Source organism: Orbicella franksi, chromosome 11, assembly GCF_964199315.1.
Source record: "Orbicella franksi chromosome 11, jaOrbFran1.1, whole genome shotgun sequence".
In the NCBI taxonomy this organism is placed as follows: domain Eukaryota; kingdom Metazoa; phylum Cnidaria; class Anthozoa; order Scleractinia; family Merulinidae; genus Orbicella; species Orbicella franksi.
Window position 1 is genome coordinate 24,399,568 of NC_138155.1, and position 14,957 is coordinate 24,414,524.

General features: G+C 39.7%; 1 long non-coding RNA gene across 1 annotated transcript in view; it reads left to right on the forward strand.

The window, feature by feature from the left end:
- The window catches only part of LOC145460456 (uncharacterized), a 247,800-nt gene that overhangs the window by 230,325 nt on the left and 2,518 nt on the right, over nt 1-14,957 (forward strand). The window lies entirely within an intron of this gene.

Below are 14,957 nucleotides of genomic sequence, written 5' to 3' on the forward strand. Positions count from 1 at the left end.
ACAATCCAACTGATTGCGAACACAAGGGTGTCTGAGAGATAGACTTGGCGATGCGTCGTTTAAAGTTGAACGTCGTCACAAGCTGGGCGTAATTTCGTGTAGAGTGAGGCAGCAGTTTGATTAACGGTGTAGAAATGAAACCACTAGTTTAGGAAACGATGTCGATGTTTCGTTTCGTTACAAAAGTAATTGTGTTTTTATTTTTAAGACGTAATTGTTGAATAATATAATAAACGACTAGCCCTTAGCTTGATCAAACAGTTGCTTTGAAAAATATTCATTTCTTTGCATTTTGGGTAGAGTTGAGCTTGGAACAAATAACTCATGATACCATAAAAATTAATGGCAGATTTCAACCAGGTAAGGCGTGGTCTAGTGGATAAGGGGATTCACTTCAGAGCGGGAGGTTGCAGGTTCGAGCTCTGTCGTGGAGCTCGGGTAAGTTAGGGAATAATAAGTTGGAGGGAAAAGAACACCCGAGCCAGTTAGGGGGCTAGAAATAGGGATATAACACGGGGTAATTATGATTTAGAACAACAATAGAAAAATCGGGGTGCTAGGAGGTAGGAAGAGGGAAGGAATTAGAGGGTAGGAACACAAGGAGTAGGGAAAGGGGGGAAGGGAAGTCTCGAAAGGGTTCCCTCGAAGGGGAGAGTGCGTGGGGGAGGGGGACTTAAAAAGGAGAACAAACCAAAGGGTGCGAAAGAAGGGGGTTTTGCACTAGAGAGCACTCATTTTCATTATTTTGGAAAAAAAAAAAAAAAAAGAAAAAAAAGAGGCACTACCGGGCATATTTACTTTTTTAATTACGTAAAAAGGAGATAAATCATTCGGAAATATTCCTCAATGTGTGCTGCTCGCAAGTTGGTTGCTGTTAGGAAATAGCCGTATTTAATTGTAGTAAACTGATAACAAGAAAACTCTCGCTAATGTTAAAGTGATAAACCAGTTAACATATATGCTTAATTTAAGCTTATAATTATGAATAATCATGATAATTATGAGGCAAGATATGTAAAATTCAATTTTAAAAAATAAAATAAACAAAAATAAATGGGTATCAGCTCGAAATATATAAATGTTATTTACCGGGCGGGAGGCCCGTGTGGGAAAAATTTGTGCCCGAGGTCTTGTCCGAAGGCCTCGGGCCGTACTCAAGACCAAGGGCACAGGTTTTTCCCATACGGACCGACCTAGCCCGGAAAATAACTTTTTTTTTGTTTGTTTTGGATGTCTTCTTTTTAAAGTGGGAAAAGAGATAGGAATAAAGGACATCACGTAACTTCCCGCGTGCTCACAAAGCACCGAAGACCAAAGAAAATAATGTGAGCATGATTTTCAACTGTTGGCTTTTATTTTGACGCGGAGTACACACTCATATAGACGTAAAAAGAAAAAAGCCATGCAAAGTCATTGAAATGAAAATCACCTGTCAAACGTCAAAAGCGTACCACGCTGGAACTGAATAAAAAACGCATGCTCCGAATGGCTCAAAATATCGATCGAATGTTCAATTAATATGGATGAAAGAAGCGAACACGGCGAAGTTTACCGTTCCTAACGACTTAAAACTTGTCTTACTAGCGATGGATTTGACAAATCTAACTGTCACGAGGAAACTTTGACGTCATCTGAATCAGAGTCATCTGAAATAATAATGTGGCGTTTTCGCGGCCTTGACTGATGCTTGGATGTGTTCGCCACCGCTGGAAGGTGCACACGCACTGTTGAATGAAAAGTAAACATGTATCCCTCGATGCTTCTGATGTTGGAACCAGTGAAAAAGCCAGAGAAGCCTTGTTCTTAGCCCAAAGAAGCTTGCTTTTCTTCTTGCTGTTTGAATGGCTCTAGTTTCCAGGCTTTGACTGCTGGTTTAACTGGTTCAGCGTTTGAGAAGATGGGAGATTTCTTCTTGCCGCTCCTCAAAACCAAAGACATCTTGCGTTGGTGTTCGTCTGAAGCTGTCTTATAAGAATCTAAACTTTTTAGATTCTTATGCCCACTCAGTTGTGCCACATAATACATAACAGGAACCTCAGCATCCATCAGCCTTGAAATGCACGTTTTCCTCACAGAATGGTTGGTTACGTTTCCTGGCAGCCCTGCATTTTTAGCCGCTTTCGTCCGAGAGGTGCTCGATTGTACCAGACCGGATTGTCGGGCGCTCTGCTATGGTTTACTGCTAGGAAAAAAGGGGCGTCGGGTTTCTTCATTTCGTCAGGACAATGGCTGGCAAACTTAAGATAAAGACGAACTGAACAGCGCTTGGTATTACTGGCGTGGGCTTTTGTACTAAAAGCCTTGCAGTGGTCGTTTCCCTGTCTTGTTTTTGATCCTCGTTCGGCTTGGCCTCCTTTCCACTGACTGGATCATCTTTTACTGCTATGTAACCCCACTGCAGTCTCCGACACTCGTATCGCGCTCTAAACTCGAAATACATAGACAGTACCCGCCACACCGTGTGCTGGAGAACTTCGGGGTCGTCTTCTCCAAACTGACCGGTTTGAAACAACAAGTCTTCTTTATCTTCTCTTAGCTCGCGGGCAGCCTGTGGACGATTTCCTTTGGCGTTGTTAACTACCAAGTCTCGTTTGCGAGCTGAGAGGACCTCCCTCGATTTGTTGAACTGTTGGTCTTTCATAACATTTGTGCTGGAGTCGTTGTCGTCCAAGTAGCGTTGAATACTTCTCTGGAGAGATGCAAACGAACCTGTCTCCGTAGACTCCGCCATACTTTTTACGGACGTCCATGAAAAACCTGCAGAGAAGTATGTTTAGCTCTTTGAGCTCTCGTCTCTCCAACTGTGGAACAGTATCTTCGCCAAATGTTCAGATCGTAAGTTGTCTTTTTCTTTGTGTTTTTTGAATGTTGTTTAAGTAGCCTGTCTTGTTCAACTTTGTCACGATTTATAGGCGTCATTTGGTTCAAAGTTTTGCCTCGGATAGTAAAATTCGCTTTCACTGTGTCCGCTCTCATCCGAATCCATTTTCCTTAACAATTATATTTTGGTAGCATATTTTTCAGTAGGCGGGGATGTTTACAACTAACTTTGTAACATTAATATTTTTACAAGTGAATATATGAAATATCATATATTTGAACTGCGGAGAAAGATATAAGGACGTGATTGATCATCGCACTTGCAGTTGTGAAATTAAAGCCCACAACTTTAGCAGTTGTGTAATTAAAGGTTTTAATTTTACAACTGCTTAAGTTGTGTGTATAACTGCGATTATCAATCATGTCTTCATATCTTTCTCCGCAGTTCAAACATATGATATTTAATACATTTTATGAGTAATAACGAAGAGGCAAGATTTGCTGTTACTCCGAGTTTCGTGCTTACGCACTCATCAGACAGTATTTAATGATAAGCATTCCTATCAACTAGATATATATACACGGTATTAAACAATAGGCTAATTGCTGGACTAGTTGCATTACAATAAGTGATAGTTATACTGGAAAACAATAGGTGTGAAGACAGAAATTACGGGGACGAGTATAAACTGCGTGGGTGCAGTACAATATAAAGAAAGTGTCAAGCGTTCTTCAAGTAGAATTTGTTCTCGTGCCGGCATTTAGAAATAAGTTCTGATCTTTTGTTTAGTAGATTGTCGTTGCTATGTTTGATAATCATTAGTTTTTCTGTGAGGCAGAGGTCGCATCGTTTGGAAATGTTGTTGTAGGGTCTTGCACGGCTAATAATTGACCATTTGATGTTGAAGTCTTGTTTTTTGTCGTGTAGTTGCCAGATGTATTTAGAAAGCTCGGTGCTGTTGATGTGTTTTCTGTGCTTAAATGTGGATTTGTGCTGCGAGAATCTCTGTTTGAATGTTCCTTCTGTCAGTCCAATGTAGTTCTTGGTTGTGTTGTTAGTTGTAACTTGTGCGTTGTAGATTACACTGGAAGTCAGGCATTTGTTGTCTAGCGGGCATTGGTCTTTTTTGCGGCAGTTGCATTGCTCTCCGGTGATTGCGTTGGCGTTGTTGTCGGCGTTTGTTATTTTCATGTTGTGTTTGTTGATTACTGTTTTCATGTTGTCCATGCAACTGTAGCTGACTTTGACGTTGTTTTTGTTGAAGAGGCTGTGGTATTTATGTTGGTTCGGAAAGTGCTTAGATATGAGCTTTAGGAATGTTCTACCGATGTTTGTCTTTACGTTTTTACTAAATGGAGGGTTGTACCATATAATGTTTCTTTGTCTGTTGCGTCGGGGGCGTGTTGGTTGATTGTCTTCGTTGTAAATTAGTGTTTCAGAGTATCCGCTGGCTTTCAAAGCAGTTTCGTAGATTGGTTTGGCCTTGTTGAATTCGTGTTCGTTGCATGAGTTGGCGGAAATACGGCGATTGATGGATGCTGGAAGTTGCTTTATTATGTTAGGTGGGTGGTTAGACTTTGTGTTGATGTACTGCGGCTCGTCGTTAGGCTTTCTGTAGGGGCAGTAGGTACCTTTTGTAAGATCGAAGGTGACGTCCAGGTAGTTAACAATTTTCATGTTAGTCTGTATGGTAATGTTAAGTCCATATGTCTCGAAGCGTCTTGTTATGTCCTTCCTTGTACGGTCTGCTTGAGGTCCGGAGATGTTTTTGAAGATGGCAAGTCCGTCGTCTCTGTAAAGCCCGATGTTGTCTATCCCGTATATGTTACACAGGTCGTCGAGAATGAATAAGCCTACGAGCTCGCATACTTCGGCTCCGTCGAAGCTGCCCATAGTAACGTCAAAAGAACTGTTGTTTTTCTTGATCCAGGCGGTGTTACTGTCAAAGAGAAGGGATTTTCTTGAATGCATAATAATATCGATGTCGCGGTCCGTAATGGAAGTGAATTGTTTGGCGAAGTTGATTGCGTCTGTAAGAAGTTTCTCAGTAATGGAAGGGTAGAAGTTCTCAATGTCAAATACGGCGAAGGTATGTTGATCTTTGTGTTGTATAGAGGAGAACCAGTTGATGACGGATGATGAGTTTTTCCATTGGTTAAGGCCAGTCTTCTGTCTCACAGTCGTGTTAATGTTCGCGAGGATTTCTTTACTGATGCGTCCAATCTCACTTTTTGCAGGGTTAATGAGTCTACATGTAGGTTTGTTCTGGAAGTTGTCTTTATGGTCTTTGAGTGTTATAAAAGCCTGTCGTTCAGCCATGCGTTCCGCGCGGTCGTCAATGTTCAGATTAGTAGCAATGACTTGAGCTTCTTTGTTAATAGCAGTAATCGTATTAGAATTTGCTTTCTTGTACGTCGATGTGATATTGTCCTTGAGAAGCTTGTCGTGCGAAGCTTTGTCTACTTCGTAGTAGTTGGTTGTTTTGTCAGCAGGTATGAATGTTTTTGTGGAGTTGTTTATTTTCCTAATGTCTTGTTGTAGATGGTCTTGGAAGTCATCTCGTATTTGCCTGAATTCAATGTTCTTGATCATTTCGTACACGTCAGTTTCAAAGTTGTTTAGGTCTTCGTTCTGAGGAGGGCATTTTCTTGATTTAAAACCAAAGTTGTTGTTGTCAATGTTGTCGTCGTCGTTGTTGTGGTCTGTGTTATTCTTATCTTTATTCTGTTCGAAGAAGAAGGCTTTCCAACGCATACGCTTGATTACACTTTCGGTCTTTTCGATGAGTTTCTTGAGGTAGGAGTTTCTTGGTGGGATAGGAATGTTCTTCATTGAATAGTTGAATCTTGTTTTCTCCATTGTGGATAACGGCGATCGGCGAAAAGTGCTCTACTGTTGTTAAGCAGGAGCGAATATAACCATATGAGGAAGTAGCAGATCCCATCAAAGATCAACATACCTTCGCCGTATTTGACATTGAGAACTTCTACCCTTCCATTACTGAGAAACTTCTTACAGACGCAATCAACTTCGCCAAACAATTCACTTCCATTACGGACCGCGACATCGATATTATTATGCATTCAAGAAAATCCCTTCTCTTTGACAGTAACACCGCCTGGATCAAGAAAAACAACAGTTCTTTTGACGTTACTATGGGCAGCTTCGACGGAGCCGAAGTATGCGAGCTCGTAGGCTTATTCATTCTCGACGACCTGTGTAACATATACGGGATAGACAACATCGGGCTTTACAGAGACGACGGACTTGCCATCTTCAAAAACATCTCCGGACCTCAAGCAGACCGTACAAGGAAGGACATAACAAGACGCTTCAAGACATATGGACTTAACATTACCATACAGACTAACATGAAAATTGTTAACTACCTGGACGTCACCTTCGATCTTACAAAAGGTACCTACTGCCCCTACAGAAAGCCTAACGACGAGCCGCAGTACATCAACACAAAGTCTAACCACCCACCTAACATAATAAAGCAACTTCCAGCATCCATCAATCGCCGTATTTCCGCCAACTCATGCAACGAACACGAATTCAACAAGGCCAAACCAATCTACGAAACTGCTTTGAAAGCCAGCGGATACTCTGAAACACTAATTTACAACGAAGACAATCAACCAACACGCCCCCGACGCAACAGACAAAGAAACATTATATGGTACAACCCTCCATTTAGTAAAAACGTAAAGACAAACATCGGTAGAACATTCCTAAAGCTCATATCTAAGCACTTTCCGAACCAACATAAATACCACAGCCTCTTCAACAAAAACAACGTCAAAGTCAGCTACAGTTGCATGGACAACATGAAAACAGTAATCAACAAACACAACATGAAAATAACAAACGCCGACAACAACGCCAACGCAATCACCGGAGAGCAATGCAACTGCCGCAAAAAAGACCAATGCCCGCTAGACAACAAATGCCTGACTTCCAGTGTAATCTACAACGCACAAGTTACAACTAACAACACAACCAAGAACTACATTGGACTGACAGAAGGAACATTCAAACAGAGATTCTCGCAGCACAAATCCACATTTAAGCACAGAAAACACATCAACAGCACCGAGCTTTCTAAATACATCTGGCAACTACACGACAAAAAACAAGACTTCAACATCAAATGGTCAATTATTAGCCGTGCAAGACCCTACAACAACATTTCCAAACGATGCGACCTCTGCCTCACAGAAAAACTAATGATTATCAAACATAGCAACGACAATCTACTAAACAAAAGATCAGAACTTATTTCTAAATGCCGGCACGAGAACAAATTCTACTTGAAGAACGCTTGACACTTTCTTTATATTGTACTGCACCCACGCAGTTTATACTCGTCCCCGTAATTTCTGTCTTCACACCTATTGTTTTCCAGTATAACTATCACTTATTGTAATGCAACTAGTCCAGCAATTAGCCTATTGTTTAATACCGTGTATATATATCTAGTTGATAGGAATGCTTATCATTAAATACTGTCTGATGAGTGCGTAAGCACGAAACTCGGAGTAACAGCAAATCTTGCCTCTTCGTTATTACTCATATACTCAGCTCTACACTATATGTGTATTGAGCACTATTTTAATGGGATCTGCTACTTCCTCATATGGTTTAATACATTTTATATATATAGTCTTTACCATCTACGGGTGTATTACGAACTCGCAATATGACCAGCTTCCAGTTGGCTTGATAGCTCAGTTGGTAGAGCACTACAAAGGTATCGGAGAGGTCATGGGTTCGAATTCCGTTCAGGCCTGAATTTTCTTTTCAGGCTTTAATTTCACAACTGCTTAAGTTTTAACGATTTTTAAAAAGAACCTTAAAACATTTCTTTTTTGTAATAGTTTTTAACCTAGTCATAGATTTTAATAATTGCATCTTTTAGTTAAGTTTTTATACTTTTAATCATATGCAATTGTAAGCGCATTGAGAATTCTAAATGCGCAATAAGAACCTTTTTATTATTATATTATTATTATAAGTTGTGTGTATAACTACGATGATCAATTATGTCTTCATATTAATATTTTTAACGAGCCGTAATTACTACAGAGGGGAAAAAATCCGGCCCGTGGGCCGTATCGTAAAAAGCTGGACCGGTCACGAGCCAATCAAATTTGAGGATTTAGCATTTCGGCCCGCTCAGATGCTTCAGAACAAAAATAAGAAAATATATTTTTGGAGTTAGGGATGGAGAAGGGAGCGTTGGGTATTCATTCAACTGACCACAATGACTGTCGGCTCCTCTTCTTCCCCGCCAATTGCGTCACGTGGCTTTACAGCACTTTGTTTTTCAACACAAACATGGACGATTCGGACGATGAATGCCAGGTAATTTACTGCGTTTCCTTTGTTGATCCCTGATTTCTTCTGAGCTTCATACAGTTGCTTGTTAAGTGAGTGGTTTTGTTACTATTCCGTCTTCATGTTGCAATTATCATCCCCAGTTTTCTCGCTCTGTGCTGGGAACGCCTGGCATATGACCCACCAAGTTCCGGAAGCCTGAGTAACAAGCAAGTTATCATTAATAAATCATCAGAGCTCGAGCAGTCCGAACTCAATGCTGAAGAGTTTCTATTCCTATCTCATGGAGAAACTATTTTTTCATGAGAAATCGTGTATACGCCTATCTTTAAATTGACGTAATGAATTGGATAAAGAAATCACACTCGTGTACCCATATTTTTCGGTCTGATTTAAGAGTTCGAACGTCACCATCTTGGTTTTCTATGAAGAACGAAATCTGGGAATAAGGGACAGTCACGTGATTAAACTGATGGCGAACGACTGGAAGCAATGGATTAGTCTTCTAATCAGTCATTGCAGTCATTTTCATTTTTCTTTCTTTTTTGTTTTTGCTTTTGTTTTTTTCATTCCGAGCTGATACCAGTTTATTTCTGTTTGATTTAATTTTTGATTACATACTTTTCTCATAATTATTATAATTATTCAATGTTCCGGAATGTTCCGGGATGTTCCGGAATGTTCCATGTTCCTGGTTTTATGGACGCCCGTGACACCAAACCTGACGAGTTAAAAATTATTTTTATCGTCCAACTCCACTCACATTGAACAAACAATGCACCTATAGTGCATCGTTTCCAAGTAAATAAAAGTTGCGTGTAGTTGTTATATTTACATCAAAAATCGACTGTGATTACTGACCCCGCTTAACTGAACTAAGTTAGTTAAAAGTTGATAACAACTTCCTTTATTACCAAAACGTCCATCAAAAACAAACGAGCTGCTAGCCTTAGGCCGCGTTCCCTGATCTACACGCACCAAAGATGTTCAAAATAGAACTCGGGTAAGATTTGTGTTTATGGCGATATTTAATTTCCTTATACGAAAGAAAAAGCTGAGAAGAAGATTGGACTATAGGTCGCAAGTGCTACAGCAATGTGTTCTTGATGAGTTAAGCACTAATTTTTAGGTCTCAGAATTTCAAGACATGTTATTCAGCGAATCTCTGTTGTAAGAGATTGAGAAATCTCAACGTGCATGAAACAGTTCATGATACTCTGTGATAGAAAAATAAGAAGACACATGCACCACTAGATCCTTCGTCTACATAATAGCAGATTGGCACGTTTTCGTCATTTGACTACAACTACTAGAATTCCTTCCGTGTTTTCTTTATTATTTAAATTTTGAAGCCCCAGTGGGGTTTAAATAACAATTGCCCTAATTAACACAAGAAACAGATAAAGTAAAGGATTGTGGTAGTTGTAGTCAAATGACACCACATCATGCAAATCGCCTATTGTACACTGTGTTTTAGCCCTTTCGCGCGGGTCTCAGCCCCAGGATTTCGCGCGGTTATTTTTTCCTCGCGGTTTATTTACGTTCTCGCTCGACGGACTTATGCGTCAGTCAATTCCAGCAGTGCCCATCCCCCCCCCCCCGGGCATTAGCATTGTTTTAAAAAAATGGGCAAATTCCCCGGGGTGGGGACACATAAGCTGTCTAAATGCCCCAGGGTGGGGACGAAAAAAGAGGGCAAATGCCGCGCCCCCGGGATCATCGCCTTCCAACATCTCTGCAGTTTTTTTTTTATTAATCAGTGAATAGAACGTTCAACTGTTCAGTCTTTTAATGCAACGGTAAGACTTCAAGGTCAACAGTACGTGTTAGTTGATTTTGATTATATTTATTTCTTTATATTTTGTTTTTAACAGTTTTCAAGATCTGGGGGGATGGGCACTGCTGGAATTGACTGACGCGTTAGCGAGAGAGGGACTACTCGGAGTCTACAGTATTCCAGACCTTTTACATCGATGGCAAACGAAGATTTTGGCTGCCTCCTTCGATCTCAGCTCTTGGAACTATTCTTTGAAATTGTGGTGAGTCGTTGGTTGTCGATAATCAATGCCCCGTCGGGCTAATTATAGTTACCCAACGTACTATGCGAACCGCGTAAGAGTCCATGGCAATTTGGACTAGCTTATTTTCGAATTTGCGGGCGAAGCAATCTCGAAATAAATGTTTCGTAGCGAAGGAGTTAATGGACGGAATTGTGTTGCGAGTGAACTGACATGGAACTTCAACATCTCTTCTTTGATTCTACGGAGGAATTGAGTCGGCAGTGTTATTTTCAGTGGATTCATTCGCTTCGAGCGTCGGGTATTCCGGAAATCAGTGTGCGGCCTTGTCCTTCTTTTAGCACTGGAAACCCACACAACGATAACTCGCCGAAATCGCGTTAGATTGGCCTGAGGAGCTGGCAAACAACAAAGAATACAACACAGCAGCAGGGTAAGTAAATTTTATTCACAAAATATAAGGATAATTGACTTTTAAAGCAAAACCGTTGCGTTCCCATACAACCCTTTATAAATTAAAACCTTTGTAACACAACACCTCCAAATGCTGCGAGGCGAGAGTCACGTTTCGCGTATTCAAAATCGGTCGCTATGTAATACGTAGTATATGTCGCCCGTATATGCCACGTTTCGCTGAAGGATGGCATAAAAGTGAAAAAAAAAAGAAAAAAAAAAGATAACTCCTCGCATCGTGAGCTTGGGCCGCCTGTGAGGTACCAAAAGTAAATGAGCGCCCCGGGCGCTGTCTGTAGTGACCAATGCAAACAAACAATGATGCTAATATCATGGGTGACAAATTACTCCTTAATTTTGGCGCGAAATTTCAGCGTTAATTTATAATTTCACATGTAAAATTACAAAATTGCTATGGCAACATCTCTTTTATCTCGGTCAGTGCCAAGATGGCGTCGAGATTTAAGACGGTGACCATTGAAGAAGTTACGGAATTAAAAGAAGCGGCGAGAGAGCATAACTAACAGGGTGAGGGTTTTGAGAAGTGGTTTGACGAAAATAGCCTTGAGAAAAACCTGGAGATGATTCTTCCTGAGCAGTTGGAAAAAGTACTCGAGCGGTTTTACGCCTCCGTGTTGCGGTAAACAAGACGGAACCGATTACGAACCTGGGTCCCTAAAAGTGATGCAAGCAGCACTTGACCGACATTTGAAAGAAAAAGGTTGTTCTTTTTCAGTCATAAAGGGCAGAGAATTTTTCAATTCCCGAAAAGTTCTTGAGGGAAAGGCGCGTAAGCTAAGAAATGAAGGTAAAGGAAAATTATCAAATAAGTCAAGAAGCCTAACCAGAGAGGAAGAAGAAGCTTTGTGGGAAAGCGGACAGCTTGGAAATTCATCTTCACGGTCACTCCTGAATATACAATGTGGTGGCTGCTCTCACAGCATTTTGGCCTGCGTGGCTGCCGAGAGCATTAGACAATAAATGTGGAGGATTTCACGCTCAATAAAGCTGAAGGCCATAGTCTTCAACTGGAAGGGGCTTCTGAGTCGTATAAAAAAAAAGATTCGGAAATCAGCTGACTTATAAGGAAAAAAAGTTCACTGCAAGAATCGTAATCGCGCAGTCGTTTCCATCTAACTCCTATGCGTGAACAGCGAAGAGGAAAGGGAGGTCATTGATTCTATCCAAAGCCGGCGGTTTTTGGAGGGGTGGGGTTTGGGAGGCTTAAGACCTGAGGCGGAGTTGTGGGGCCTATGACCGGCAGTTAACGTTATTGCTGTAACAACGAATTACACACTTTGCATGTGATGATTACACTAGTCACATGGTGAACTAAAAGCCATCGTTGTTTTCCAAAGGGTGAAGAAACCAAAAAGATAGCCACTCCCCTGATGGGGTGTCCATCTGAAGTAGCTGCTACATCTTCTTCCCTCCCCCTCCCCTTCACATCCTCAGCATTGTAGCAGTAAAATCGCAATAATGAACTCGGAGGTTCTCCCTTATATGGGCCATATAAATATGTGCGGTCCCAAAGGGTGTAGTGTTTTAGCCTTTTTGGTTAGAGATAGGGTACCGATTTTGGCCATTTTGGTCTTGAACAGGGTATGGTCTTTGCACTCTAGTCTTAAACTGGGTATGTTTTTTTAGAAGAAGCTACTTTTTCATCATTATCGATGAGACCATCAACAAAAGCCCTTCACAATGCCTTTGATATCGGTCTGAACTAGGTAACTAACTGATAGGGCAGGTCTGAAACAGAGTATTTATTTAAGGGTCAGGTCTTACATAGGGTATCAGATTTTTTGGTCAGGTCATAAATAGAGTTGGGAAAATCGCAGATTTTGGTCTTAAATAGAGTAAGGGTTTTGGCACACCCCATCCAATTTTTCTTGGAGTAACCCCCTGGGGAATGACATAGCAATATGGATTTCATACAAAACGTTTTTATTACTTGATTACACTTGATTTATTACTTGATTCCAAGTGATTCACCACTTCTGTTTCATATATTACCGATGGACAAAAAAAACTAAATCTGTTATGACAAATGTACGTCTCAAGCTTTATGGTCAAAGTGCTGACCGACAGATTTCAATAATACATTGTAATAATTGTAATGGTCTTAAATAATTATATTATCAAGTATTAAATCAAGTTTTAAATAATATTAAGTATTAAATATAACCACATGGGCATAATTTCATGTTTGCTCCTATACTCTGATTAAGTGATTTTATCTAATACCTGGAACATGTGAAAATTACTTTTAACAGACGTATATAATGCTGAACTTTTGGTACCACATAATCAGACTGAACAAAGGATAATACATACAGAAGTTTCTAAACATATACAATTGTGTTGTAACTATTTCACGAGTAAGGCTAAATCACTCTGGTTATACATTACACTCTTTCAAAGCTTTCTAAACCTCTTTTCCGGTTATTTTTGTTGTACAATTTTTTATAAGAATATCGAGGCTGAAATTTACGAATTTTTAAGAATATTTTAAGAATAAACCCGAGGCTGAAATTTTGAAAAGGATAATTTGTGTGTTAAAAATTTATAAATACAATACTCACAAGAATATATTCAGGCTAAAATCGGCAGAAAAATAAGAATGTTTAGCCTCGGTCGGAACTGAAACAATATTAGTTATATGGGAAAAAGAGTGTATGCCCAAACCAAAGTTAATTAGGTAAACAAATTTTGGAATTTCCAAACAACACACCATGCATGAACAGAACAACACATCCCAGCATGAACACAGCGTTCGGTTGAAGAGTGCTCGAATTCACGTAAAGTACGTCTGGTTTGCAATCCACCAGCCGAGGTAGATCCGGAAAATGTTCAAATGTTCAAATGTCGTTGTTTATAGTGGTTATTGCGCTTAGCTACACCTAGCTAGTTCACAGGCATGCTACTTAAACTGAAGGAAACAAATATATCAACTAAACATAATAGGCATCAAACTCCCAACTGGCGGGAGGCAGACCAGTTGGCTGTTTACAAGCATGACCGAGGAGTCGAACTAGACTAAATAATTGATTAAATAAATGAATTGAAATGACTAAATAATCTTCCCTTTTTACGCGCATTTCTTCTTCCCCTGTTCGAGAAAAGTCGGAAATCTGACGGCCTATTCCCATATTGACCACGTAACTTTACAAAGATCTTTGTCGTCTTAAAATCTGACTGGCTGTTGTTAGAATTTTGAACTTTGCGCGCGAATCCTTGTGAGTTACGTCACAGCATGGAAGCTTCTATCGAGTTCAGCCTATGAAGTTTCTCGAAAGCGAGAAGATTTCACTATGAAAAGTGGCGTCTGTTTGCCCAGACTCTTTATTATACTTGCTATTTATCAGACAAAATTAAAGGTTCTACATTTGATGATACACTCGATCATTAGCTGTAATTATATTTCTTACACTGTCGTCGTTGCTTATCAATGAACTTTGTTATCGTATAGTGGTTTTAGAATTGAATTAAACCAAAAACTGAGAAGCGCACTAGTCAGGGTGGCTTTTATCTGCTACCATCATTATGAAATAACTATTGACTAATAATAATTTAAGAATTATTTTAGATGGCTTATAAGACTTATGAAAGCCAATTGGAGAAAGATTTTAATGTCTTATGGGTGCAACACGGGAGACGGAAAGTATAACTTGATGAATTGCGATCCCCATCGTGTCAAACAGGAATTTTGATATCTACATCTGACTGACGTTTTTTTAGTTCGCGCTCGTCTTCTTTTCATTTTTTTTTTTAATTGAAAATCTAAAATCAGTTATCTAAGTACAAACACGTATCAAAATAGCTCTTTGTATCAAAATGAGACAATTAAAAAATATTCCCAAAGTCTATACAAAGCCGGCGGGAGAAAAATCGATCAGCTATCAAAAATAGAAAAAATGAAAAAAAAAAAAAAATCTATAGATAAGATGAGCTTTTGTTTTTGTTTTGCAATAAACTGTTTGTTGATTTGCGTCGCCGTTTTAGCCAAATTAGCCAACTTTAAGCAGGTCAAGAACACCCACAACGTTTAAGAGTTTTGTGTGCTATCGAAACCGAAAACTGGTGACAGAAACCAAAGAAAACCAATTGCCTATGTACGCATTCACTTAAAATATTTTCACTTATTATTTGGATCCTGGTTTAGTAAGTTTTTACCAAACAATACTTATGGTGTATAAGAATCAGTTTCAATTTAGCATACAATAGATCTAAGTTATAACGTAATTCATTACTTGCTTACCAGTAGATCTCGACTACTTCAATTCCCCTTCGCGGTCTTATAAATTAGTAATTAAATAATTTCTTTT